This window comes from Schistocerca cancellata, chromosome 1 (assembly GCF_023864275.1).
Source record: "Schistocerca cancellata isolate TAMUIC-IGC-003103 chromosome 1, iqSchCanc2.1, whole genome shotgun sequence".
NCBI classification, from domain to species: domain Eukaryota; kingdom Metazoa; phylum Arthropoda; class Insecta; order Orthoptera; family Acrididae; genus Schistocerca; species Schistocerca cancellata.
The window spans coordinates 312,344,982-312,358,426 of record NC_064626.1 but is presented as its reverse complement, the minus strand read 5'-3'; the positions used below and the strand labels follow the sequence as shown (position 1 = coordinate 312,358,426).

The window sequence follows — 13,445 nt, the reverse complement described above, 5'->3', positions numbered from 1 at the left end:
AGGAAATCTTAAATAACGAATTTTTTTATACGATCTTGGCTTTTGAATGGTTTTTGACAATTAAAACAGATCGTCCTTCAGTACTACGAAAATGAGAAAACTGGACAAGTTGCTTTATGTTTTTAAATATTTTAGCGATGACAAAACGTTTATAATGGGCAGAGTTTTATCCACTTGATATCTTGTACGTGAGGTTCAGCGTAAAATAATCAGTTTGCAACAAAAGGATGTTAATGACCTGGAGATGACAGCAATAATGGTTGATACTGGGCGTCTTTAATTAAAAAAGATTGATACGATCTTGCGTTTTTGAATGGTTTTTTAAAAATAGTATAGCCGTTGTACAATCGTACTTGCAAGTTGCAAATACATTTGACAGCCTAGTAAGATTTCTGATAATTTTTAAAATGGGTTACATGAGAGAGTAAGTCCGAGTATACCTTGAATCAAACTAATAACGCAATCTGACTGCAAGCTGTTTGTGAACAATCACCTAGGCTGTGAACAGCACCATTTCTTGCGCAACGATTTACAATGGACGTAAGAAAACCTAACTGAATACAAGTGAAACAGAAAAACCCCAAAAGATATCTCACCTTACGTGAAACATGCGTAAGTGCTTACTATAACCACGTGCAGTGCTGGAGACACGGGAACCCAGTCGGTTAAAATAGCTTACAATTACAAGACATCACATGATCTTACTTTACGTCGAACGAAGAACTGACACTCTCTCAGTTGCTTCCTCTTCAACATCTACCCCTTCAAAATAGTTCAAATGGCTCTGAGTACTATGAGAGTTAACATCTGAGGTCATCAGTCCCCTAGAACTTAGAGCTACTTAAACCTGACTAACCTAAGGACATCACACACATCCATGCCCGAGGCAGCATTCGAACCTGTGACCGTAGCGGTCGCGCGGCTCCAGACTGAAGCGCCTAGAACCGTTCGGCCACAACGGCCGGCTCTACCCCTTCGATAACCTCACTCCACCTGTGTCCAAGGAGCAGTTACCCATAAAAAGTACTCATAATTCACTGTCGAGCGCTTATTTATATCACTAGTTTCTCATTTTCCTTTTTATTATTCCGTCCTCCACTTCTTTCAGTACTGGTGATATCTCTTCAGTTTCCGATAATCCATAACGTACTGCCATGCAGAACAAAGGAAACAACTTCCTTTCCAAGACAAATATCCTTAGAGAGGACAAATATGACCCTTGGAAAAACAGCCAATGCTTCTGGAGGGGCAGAGCTGACGTCACAGTGCAACGGTCGGCACCCTAGCAATGGCTGCCGCGTCTGCGACGACAGATAACCAGGAGGCAGTGACAATCTGAAGCGAGCACAGCCGGATCGCCGCTAAGGTCAGTACCATCTGCGTTCTGTGCTTGAAGTAAGCTGATACAGTGCTGACGGACACTGGGTATTTTCTTTTATACAGGCACTAAGGGCGAGAATACGTTCTTACATCCTGATTAAGCGTAAAATGGGAGATGCTCATTCTACTCAGGCAACTACCAAGGACAAGTGATGTTATTAGACTAATAGCCGATGCACATGTGTACACGGCATCAATGGGGAAACGGGATAAGTTTTACTCAGAAACATCAACCATAGAAAAATCTAATGGCTGAAATTGCACGAAAGATTTTGTTTCCATATACAAATAATCATTTCGAGTCTCCACAGTCTGTATTATTTACGTTGTAGACATCACCCTTGCTTTAATAAGTACAGTGGCGAACTATTTGCAATTAAAAAATTAAAATACTCTCTGCCTGACTGCCAGTTTGGGTTTCTCGAATAGGACAGAAACGCTTAGCAAATTCATGAACATGAATCTAAAGCATACAACGAGAAAACGCATCCTGCGCGATTCCGTTATTTTCGTTATGTACTAATAACCTATTACGTACCGAAGTTTTACCTTGGAGTTACGCTGTATTTACACTGATACACTACAGCATATAGCAGCAAATACAATTAGAGTGTTACATCTTTCGAGAGAGCGTCATAGAACTACACCCTGCTCATGAATGTGGGCTCTACGTGTTTTTATTGCTTAATTGTTGTACGCTGTTCGAAGAAAGAAACGTTTTCCTGTAAGAAAATGTTCTGTGCATTCCCCCTTGACAAATTGTAAAAATGTTAAATATCCCTCCGAGAACAAATAGCTTTAATTTGTTGACAAGATTGATTTTGAACAAAATCCTTTCGGACATACCGCTGCGTCATTTTCATACATCTGTTCTCCACAAGCCACGGAACACTGCGTGACTGAGTTTACCACACACGATACTGTTAATCATGATTCCTAATGCCCTAAACTATTTCATTCATATTGATATTGGCAGCAAACCAAGCGGCACATACATGAGGAGTTAGTCGCTTAGAACACTTGTTCCACGGTATACAGTTATCATATGTTTTTTTTATTTTTTTATTTCCAAACACATTCACAGGGATAGATGTAGTTATAGTAGCACCGAAAATCGACAGGAAATCGTTCCGTCAAAGTGACAAAACTAGTTCAAAACCCATGCGAACATTTTCCGAGGAAACCCAACTCTGCAGCTCCAGAACGTAGAGAAACGTACTTTACTTGTAGTAGATGACGCCACGCAGCTCGCCTCAGTCGGCGCTTAAGGTCAGAGGTTATCAAGAGCTACTTCTCGCGTCCCCAACCTCAGCAGGCGAACGCCCTCTCGCTTGGCAGAGGCTTTAATTACCGCCTGCAGCGTCAAGGCGGACTACTGATTGGAAACCAATGCGGCAAAGCACTCTCCCGTTCGACACTCATTCATTCATTCAGGAGATGAATGTTCACAGTGACTTGATCTATCGGTATTGTTTAGCCTCGTAGACTGTAACGTCCTTCTTCTTCCTCATCAGCTTCTTTGCCTCTTTCCCGTTTCTCTGTGGCGTCGACATGAGATGCAAAAATATTACATCTGACGGCCAGATGCGATGACGTCAGCACTGGCCCCACCCTCCCCCGCCCCCACATCAACCCCTTCCCAGCGACAGAACCTGTGTAGCCCGCCTGTCTGCGTCCAGTTTAAATATCATGTTCAAGTGTGGGAACGTTTTCTAAATGTTTGCATAGAGGGTATCTGAGGCGGGACGGGAGTATCAGGGAGGTATCCACCTAGGTAGATTTAGGAAACCGTCTGTATATCACATCCAGGGTGGCTGGCTCTCCAGCTACTATCGTTAATCCGTGAGGATTATTCGATCCGTGGCATGCTCGCCTTCCGAATTTCGAAAGCAGCACGCTAACGCTTCCGGGTTTCTGAGTGGGTTAGTGAAATATAAGCACACTACTAGCCATTAAAACTGCAACTTCAGGAAGGATAACAAATAACAGAATTTAACTTACTGTGTGTGTAAAGTATTGTAGGAAGAATGCGTGAATAAATTTGTAGGTAATTTGGGCGTATACAGGATGCGAAATTTACTCACAGCTGCCACCTCTGGCAACACCAACGGTTCTAACAAGCCAGGAAGTCGAGTCGAACTGAGTCTGAGTGTCATACACGAGTCCGTCCTCATATGGTGCTTCAAAACTGAAAATGGTTCAAATGGCTCTGAGCACTATCGGACTTAACTTCTGAGGTCATCAGTCCCCTAGAACTTAGAACTACTTAAACCTAACTAACCTAATGACATCACACACATCCATGCCCGAGGCAGGATTCGAACCTGCGACCGTAGCGGTCGCGCGGTTCCAGACGGTAGCGCCTAGAACCGCTCTGTCACTAAGGCCGGCGCTTCAAAACTACTTAAGAGTTGTGCAGTGCCTATGTATGATTGCAGGTGGAGATATTCAACCGCCAAATAATTGTTAAATTCATGGTGAAACCTTCAGCTATCTTTTATTTCGCACAATTCCCTACTAGTTTCGGCCAATGACCACTGTCAAGCTTAATTGGCATAAACAGCAGGAAAGTAACACCATAATTTGAAATTTTCGATGGTAACTGTGTAAGATTATTTTCGTCAAGAACCAAGTCAACATCGAAAGTTACTGAGAAAAAGTTTTTGCATACTATGGTGGGCTTAAAAGAGCAATTTACTTTTGTTCAGATTATGGTATAACTTCCTTGGTGTTTATGCCAGCTATGCTTGACAATGGTCGTTGACCGAAACTAGTTGCGAATTGTGCTAAATAAATGGCGGCTGAAGGTTTCATAGTGAATTTGTAACAACTGGTGGCGCCGGTGGCTTGTCAGTCCCATAGTACTCAATGATCGCTTGTTTTCAGTGGTTCTGAGATACGGATAGCTTTCTGCAAATTGCAACAGTCGGGCACCTTATGTATGGAAGTACGTCAGCACAGCAAAGAAAACATGGCGCCTTGCGATATCTAGTTGAAAGACAACGCCACGGAGATGTCGAATGCAGAAATATTCAGCAGCTGTAACACGTCAGAAACCTTACGTCTGGTATCCAAATTACCGCCCATGGAACTAGTTGTCTGGGGGGAAAATGATACCAGCGTATGAAGAAAACGGGATACAGAAAAGGAGAATTTCCGAAATCGGAATATAGTTATAGTTTGGAAGAGATTTCTCAGGCTCGAAATATAGAAAGGATAGAACGGAAGAAAATTTTCCTAACTGGATGGAATCTAATAGTTTCAGCCCGTCATTTAAGTGTAAGGTATACACTGACGTGAGAAATGGCATGGGATCCCCCCTAATATGGTGTCAGACTTCCTTCATACCGACGAGGTGCAGCAACCCGACGTGGCAAGGACCCCGCAACTCGTCGTAAGTCCGCTACAGAAAAACTGAACCACGCTGCCTTTATGTTGTTGTTGTGGTCTTCAGTCCTGTGCCTGGTTTGATGCAGCTCTCAATGCTACTCTATCATGTGCAAGATTCTTCATCGCCCAGTACCTACTGCAACATACATCCTTCTGAATCTGCTTAGTGTATTCATCTCTTGGTCTCCCCCTACGATTTTTACCCTCCACGCTGCCCTCCAATACAAAATTGCTGATCCCTTGATGCCTCAGAACATGTCCTACCAACCGATCCCTTCTTCTGGTCAAGTTGTGCCACAAACTTCTCCCCAATCCTATTCAATACTTCCTCTTTAGTTATGTGATCTACCCATCTAATCTTCAGCATTCTTCTGTAGCACCACATTTCGAAAGCTACTATTCTCTTCTTGTCCAAACTATTTACCGTCCATGTTTCACTTCCATACATGGCTACACTCCATGCAAATACTTTCAGAAATGACATCCTGACACTTAAATCTATACTCGATGTTAACAAATTTCTCTTCTTCAGAAACGCTTTCCTTTCCATTGCCAGTCTACATTTTATATCCTCTCTACTTCGACCATCATCAGTTATTTTGCTCCCCAAATAGCAAAACTTCTTTACTAATTTACGTGTCTCATTTCCTAATCTAATACCCTCAACATCACCCGACTTAATTCAACTACATTCCATTATCCTCGTTTTGCTTTTGTTGACGTTCATCTTATATCCTCCCTTCGAGACACCATCCATTCCGTTCAACTGCTCTTCCAAGTCCTTTGCTGTCTCTGACAGAATTACAATGTCATCGGCGAACCTCAAAGTTTTTATTTCTTCTCCATGGATTTTTTCTTTTGTTTCCTTTACTGCTTGCTCAATATAAAGATTGAATAACATCGGGGAGAGGCTACAACCCTGTCTTACTTCCTTCCCAACCACTGCTTCCCTTTCATGTCCCTCGACTCTTATAACTGCCATCTGGTTTCTGTACAAATTGTAAATAGCCTTTCGCTCCCTGTATTTTACCCCTGCCACCTTTGGAATTTGAAAGAGACTATTCCAGTCAACATTGTCAAATGCTTTCTCTAAGTCTACAAATGCTAGAAACGTAGGTCTGCCTTTCCTTAATCTTTCTTCTAAGATAAGACGTAAGATCAGTATTGCCTCACGTGTTCCAGTATTTCTACGGAATCCAAACTGATCCTCCCCGAGATCGGCTTCTATTAGTTTTTCCATTCGTCTGTAAAGAATTCGTGTTAGTATTTTGCAGCTGTGGCTTATTAAACTGATTGTTCGGTAATTTTCACATCTGTCAACACCTGCTTTCTTTGGGATTGGAATTATTATATTCTTCTTGAAGTCTGAGGGTATTTCGCCTGTTTCATACATCTTGCTCACCAGATGGTAGAGTTTTGTCAGGACTGGCTCTCCCAAGGCCGTCAGTAGTTCCAATGGAATGTTGTCTACTCCGGGGGCCTTGTTTCGACTCAGGTCTTTCAGTGCTCTGTCAAACTCTTCACGCAGTATCGTATCTCCCATTTCATCTTCATCTACATCCTCTTCCATTTACATAATATTGTCCTCAAGTACATCGCCCTTGTATAGACCCTCTATTACTCCTTCCACCTTTCTGCTTTCCCTTCTTTGCTTAGAACTGGGTTTCCATCTGAGCTATTGATGTTCATACAAGTGGTTCTCTTATCTCCAAAGGTCTCTTTAATTTTCCTGTAGGCAGTATCTATCTTACCCCTAGTGAGATAAGCCTCTACATCCTTACATTTGTCCTCTAGCCATCCCTGCTTAGCCATTTTGCACTTCTGTCGATCTCATTTTTGAGACGTTTGTATTCCTTTTTGCCTGCTTTATTTTCTCCTTTCATCAATTACATTCAATATTTCTTCTGTTACCCAAGGATTTCTACTAGCCCTCGTCTTTTTATCTACTTGATCCTCTGCTGCCTTCACTACTTCATCCCTCAAAGCTACCCAATCTTCTTCTACTGTATTTCTTTCCCCCATTCCTGTAAATTGTTCCCTTATGCTCTCCCTGAAACTCTGTACAACCTCTGGTTCTTTCAGTTTATCCAGGTCCCATCTCCTTAAATTCCCACCTTTTTGCAGTTTCTTCAGTTTTAATCTACAGGTCATAACCAATAAATTGTGGTCAGAGTCCCCATCTGCCCCTGGAAATGTCTTACAATTTAAAACCTGGTTCCTAAATCTTTGTCTTACCATTACATAATCTATCTGATACCTTTTAGTATCTCCAGGGTTCTTCCATGTATACTACCTTCTATCATGATTCTTAAACCAAGTGTTAGCTATGATTAAGTTGTGCTCTGTGCAAAATTCTACCAGGCGGCTTCCTCTTTCATTTCTTAGCCCAAATCCATATTCACCTACTACGTTTCCTTCTCTCCCTTTTCCTACACTTAAATTCCAGTCACCCATGACTATTAAATTTTCGTCTCCCTTCACCATCTGAATAATTTCTTTTATTTCATCATACATTTCTTCAATTTCTTCGTCATCTGCAGAGCTAGTTGGCATAGAAACTTGTACTACTGTAATAGGTGTGGGCTTCGTATCTATCTTGGCCACAATAATGCGTTTACTATGCTGTTTGTAGTAGCTTACCCGCATTCCTATTTTCCTATTCATTATTAAACCTACTCCTGCATTACCCCTATTTGAATTTGTGTTTACAACCCTGTAGTCACCTGACCAGAAGTCTTGTTCCTCCTGCCACCGAACTTCACTAATTCCCACTATATCTAACTTTAACCTATCCATTTCCCTTTTTAAATTGTCTAACCTACCTGCCCGATTAAGGGATCTGACATTCCACGCTCCGATCCGTAGAACGCCAGTTTTCTTTCTCCTGATAACGACATCCTCTTGAGTAGTCCCCGCCCGGAGATCCGAATGGGGGACTATTTTACCTCCGGAATATTTTACCCAAGAGGACGCCATCATCATTTAATCATACAGTAAAGCTGCATGCCCGCTAGAAAAATTACGGCCGTTGTTTCCCCCTGCTTTCAGCCGTTCGCAGTACCAGCACAGCAAGGCCGTTTTGGTTATTGTTACAAGGCCATATCAGTCAATCATCCAGACTGTTGCCGTTGCAACTACTGAAAAGGCTGCTGCCCCTCTTCAGGAACCACTCGTTTGTCTGACCTCTCAACAGATACCCCTCCGTTGTGGTTGTACCTACGGCACGGCTATCTGTATCGCTGAGGCACGCAAGCCTCCCCACCAACGGCAAGGTCCATGGTTCATGGGGGGGGGGGGGGGCTGCCTTTATAGCCACCCATAATTGTGAGTGTTGCCGGGCATGAATTTGTGCACGAGCTGACCTCTCGATTATGTCTGATGTCGGGCAATGTGTGTGGCAAAATCATTCCCTGGAACTGTTCACAATGTTCTTAAGTCCAGTCGCAAACAGTTGTGAGCTGGTAACAAGGCGCATTGTCATCCAGAAAATTTCCGTCGACGTCTATGAAATAGCTGCAAATCGTCTCCAAGTAGCCAAGCACAACCATTTTGCGTCAATGATCATTTCAGCTGGATCAGAGGACACTATCCATGACATGCAAACGCAGCCCACACCGTTATGGAACCACCACCAGCTTGCACATTTCCTCGTTGACAGCTTGGGTCCGTGGCTTCGTGGGGTCTGCGCCACACTCGAACACTACCGTCAGCTCTTACGAACTGTAATCGGGGCTCTTCAGAACGGGTCACGTTTTTCCAACCGACGCGGTCACGAGCCTAGGAGAGACGCTGCAGGAGATGTCCTCGTGTTTAGCAATGGCACTTTTCTCGGCGGTTTGCTGCTATAGTTCATTAACACATTTCGTCGCACTGTTTTTAACGAATACGTTCGTCGTACGTCCCACATACATTCCTGTGTTTTTTTTACGCAGTGCTTCTTGTCTGTTCCCACTAACAACTTTTACGCAAACGATACTGCTCTCGGTCGTAAAGTGGCGGCCGTCGGCCACTGCATTGTCCGTGGTGACAGGTAAAGACAGAAATTTGGTATTCTCGGTACACTCTTGACACTGTGAATCTCGGAATATTGAATTCCCTGTACCTACGTTTGTAGCATTTGTAGACTTAGAAAAAGCTTTTGACAAGGTGGACTGGAATACTCTCTTTCGAATTCTGAAGGTGGCAGGTGTCAAATACAGGGAACGAAAGGCTATTTACAATTTGTACAGAAACCAGACTGCAGTTATAAGAGTTGATGGGCATTAAAGGCAAGCAGTGGTTGGGAAGGGAGTGAGACAAGATTGTAGCCTATCCCTGATGTTATTCAATCTGTGTATTGAGCAAGCAGTAAAGAAACAAAAGAAAAATTCGGAGTAGGAATTAAAATCCATGGCGAGGAAATAAAAATTATGAGGTTTGCTGATAACATTGTAATTCTGTCGGAGACAGAAAAGGGTCTGGAAGAGCAGTTGAATGGAATGTACAGTGTCTTGAAAGGACCATATAAGATGAACATCATCAAAAGCAAAACGAGGATAATGGAATGTAGTCAAATTAAATCAGGTGATGCTGAGGGAATTACATTAGGAAATGAGACACTTGAAATAGTAAGTTGCTATTTGGGAAGCAAAATAACTGATGATGGTCGAAGTAGAGAGGATACAAAATGTAGACTGGCAATTACAAGGAAATCATTTCTGGAGACGAGAAATTTGTTAACATTATGGATTTAAATATAAGGAAGTCTTTTCTGAAAGTATTTGTCTGGGGTGTAGCCATCTATGGAAGTGAAACATGCACGACAAATAGTTTAGACAAGAAGAGAATAGAAGCTTTCGAAATGTGATGAAGATCAGATGGGTAGATCACGTAACTAATGAGGACATATTGAATAGAATTGGGGAGAAGAGGAGTTTGTGGCACAACTTGACTAGAAGAAGGGATCGGTTGGTAGGACATGTTCTGAGGCATCAAGGGATCACCAATTTAGTATTGGAGGGCCGCGTGGAGGGTAAAACTCGTAGAGGGAGACCAAGAGATGAATACACTAAGCAGATTCAGAAGTACGTAGGTTGCAGTAGGTTCTGGAAGATGGAGAAGCTTGTACAGGATAGAGTAGCATGGAGAGCTACATCAAACCAGTGTCTGGAATGATGGCCACAAAAAAAAACAAAAAACAACGATTTCCGAAATGGAATGTCGAATTGTCCAGTCCACCTAGCTCCAATCACCATTACGCTTTGAAGATCTGTTACATCCCATTGTGCGACCATAATGTCGTAGGACACCTTTTCACGTGAAACGCTCGAGTACAAATGCTAGCTCCACCAATTTATATCTTTTGAACACCATACTACCTGTGGTGTCACCGCCAGACACCACACTTGCTAGGTGGTAGCTTTTAAATCGGCCGCGGTCCGCTAGTATACGACGGACCTGCGTGTCGCCACTGTCAGTAATTGCAGACCGAGCGCCACCACACGGCAGGTCTAGAGAGACGTACGAGCACTCGCCCAAGTTGTATACCCGACGTTGCTAGCCATGGTTCACTGAGAATTACGCTATCATTTGCCGAGACGATAGTTAGCATAGCCTTCAGCTACATTTGCTACGACCTAGCAAGGCGCCGTATTCAATTGCTGTAATACTTCTGTATCATCAAGAGCGATGTTCTACAAATGTGGATTAAAGTTAAGTATTCCAGAAGCTACGTACTTTTCTTTATAGCATTCATTACGTATCCTGTTTCAGACCTCACGCCAGCCTGCGTGAGCTTATAGCGTGCATTTCGGTCTCCTCAAACAAAAGTGTTGGCACTTCTGCCGACACTTCACTACCGTCATCTGTACACGCGCATATCACTATCCCATGACTTTTGTCACCTTTGTGTATGTGTCTGACGTATTACTTTTGATGTACGCATTGTGCGTGGTAACAAACACGTACTTAAAAGGCTGTGGATGAAGAAGTTGTGAGTGTTCCAAGTGTGGCAAAATTAAATCAACAACAAGAAACAAATAATTGTATGCCTTGAAAGTCCAGTTAATTGATCACTTATAAAAGGGCGGAGATATTTACTTAAGTCATAAGATGACACTGAACTCGCCAGTAGCGAAATTGAAATCTTAATTTCTTCAGATAAAGTTCTTAACTCTGCTGTCTTTATTTCTATAATTTTCACCACAAGACTATGCTTGGAAGTTTCGTTACTGAAGACACACTAGCTGTTGAACTGTTGCGTTATTCGACGTAGATAACATGAGCAAGTGTAATTCTGTATCTGAACTCCGTCGACTCTCGCCATAAGAGTGAGGTTAACCTACAAAATGTGCTACTTTTCTCTACTCGCTTAGACTTGGTCCACCGTTATTTTCCATAAGTGCTGACATTTTATTGTGACTGCCAGAACCGGGAGTTACGCAACCGTCCATTCGGCTGCGACGCTACCCCGTCACTCCTCACGTACGGCTGGAACTTCTGCTAACTTGCTAGGCGCCCTTAAGCGTACGTGCTTTCATGAACTTGGGGTGCAGCGTAACATTAACCACCAGCGTGCTACGTGCACCGTATAACTCCCATTTAACGTACCCTGCGACACACTGTGGTTTTCAATAATATCACCATCATCCTCCTTATTCCTCGTTTCCTCTTCATTCTTTTTTTAGGAGGGCGTGCTAAAAAGTAATGCCTCCAAATATCTTATGGGGAAACTCTTAAAACTTTTGAAATAAAACAAACATTATTACCATTATACATATTTGTTCTTCATAACAGACGCTAGACGGCTCCGAATTGTAGCGTGTAATCAGCTGATGTGTAACGTAACAGTATCGGTGAGTGAGAAACAGCTTGCTGTAATAGAGTTTCGAATTCGAAGAATTTGTCCACACGTGGAGATCCATCTCCTTCATCATGACAATGCCAGTCAGCATACGAGCGCTGCAACATCCTCCACACGGGCCTGACATTCCCATGTCCTATTTTCATCTGTTTGCAAACTTTAAATAACACATTCGAGGACTATTGACGCAGCGGTGCTACCAGAGCAGAAGTTGTGGTTCCGTCAAGTAAGTTCTACAATGACGGCATCAACACAATGCTCTCTCGTTATGAGGTTAGATTAGATTAGTTTTTCGTTCCATAGATCCGTGCTTAGGAGATCCTCGTGGATGTGGAACATGTCAATTTTTTTTTAAATAGCTGAAATAACAATACTAATAGTATGAATATATACAAGACATCTTTTTTTTCTATTATAAAATTCGTCAATGGAGCAGAAGGAGTTGGCCACTAGTAAGTCTTTCAGGCTCCTTTTAAACTGATCTTTATTTGTAACTAAATTTTTTATGTTTGCTGGCAAATTATTGAGGATGAGTGTTCCTGAGTAGTGAGCCCCTTTTTGAATTAAAGTAAGTGCTTTTAAGTCCTTGTGCAGATCATTTTTGTTCCTGGTATTGTATTATGAACTGAGCTGTTTGCTGGAAAAAGAGATATATTATTTAGGACAAATTTCATTAAGGAGTAAATATACTGAGAGGCAGTAGTTAGTATACCCAGTTCTCAGAAGAGGTTTCTACAGGACTTCCGTGAATTTACGCCACAAATAATACGTATTACACGCTTTTGGACTCTGAAAACTTTTGTTTGACTTGAAGAGTTACCCAAAAATATTATACCATATGACATTATGGAATGAAAGTAGGCAAAGTATGCAAGCTTCTTCATTTTTATGTCACCTATGTCTGCTAACACTCGAATTGCAAATACAGATTTGTTAAGGCGTTTCTGCAGTTCTGTGGTGTACTCCTCGCACCTGAATTTACTATCAAGTTGTAATCCCAGGAATTTAAGACCACCAACCTATTCTATCTGCTCTTCTTCATACTTTATGCATATGCTGGGTGGAAACCTCTTACAGGTTCTGAATTTCATATAGTGAGTCTTTTCGAAGCTTAATGTCAGTGAGTTGGCTTTAAACTATTTATTAATATCCATGAAAATATCATTAGCAGATCTTTCTAGAACTATACTCGACATACTATTTATTGCAATACTTATGTCATCTGCAAACAAAACGAACTCTGCTTCTGGCAGTATAACTGATGAGAGATCATTAATGTACACAAGAAAAAGCAATGGCCCCAAGATGGACCCTTGTGGGACACCACATGTAATTGCTTCCCATTCTGATGATGACTGATGACTTAATTCACTAATCTCTTGCACTGACACCCTTTGTTTCCTGTTAGCGAGGTATGACTTGAACCATTTTGCAGCACTGCCCATGACACCATAGAATTCTAATTTATATAAAAGGATGTTGTGGTTCACACAATCGAAGGCCTTTGACATATCACAGAAAATACCTGCTGCTTGTAATTTGTTATTTAATGAATTAATTACATTTTCACTGTAGGTGTATATAGCCTTCTCTATATCAGAGCCCTTCAGAAATCCAAACTGTGTTCTTGATAATATGTTATTTCTGGTCAAATGGTTGAGAAGCTGCCTGTACATTACTTTTTCTAAAATTTTTGAGAATGCTGGCAAAAGTGAAATCGGTCTGTAGTTTGATGGTATCTCTTTATCCTCTTTCTTGAATAGAGGCTTAACATCTGCATATTTTAGCCAGTCAGGAAATGTCCCAGTTATAATTGACTGATTACACAAGTAAC

The 13,445-nt window shown here is 41.9% G+C and overlaps 1 protein-coding gene across 1 annotated transcript in view; it reads left to right on the top strand.

Annotated features, from left to right (window-relative positions):
- Positions 1–1,276: 1,276 nt before the first annotated feature.
- The window catches only part of LOC126172807 (uncharacterized), a 51,369-nt gene continuing 39,200 nt past the window's right edge, over positions 1,277–13,445 (top strand). The window contains exon 1 of the mRNA XM_049920909.1: positions 1,277–1,366. The gene's annotated coding sequence lies outside the window, so the exon portion shown is untranslated. The remainder of the gene's footprint in view (positions 1,367–13,445) is intronic.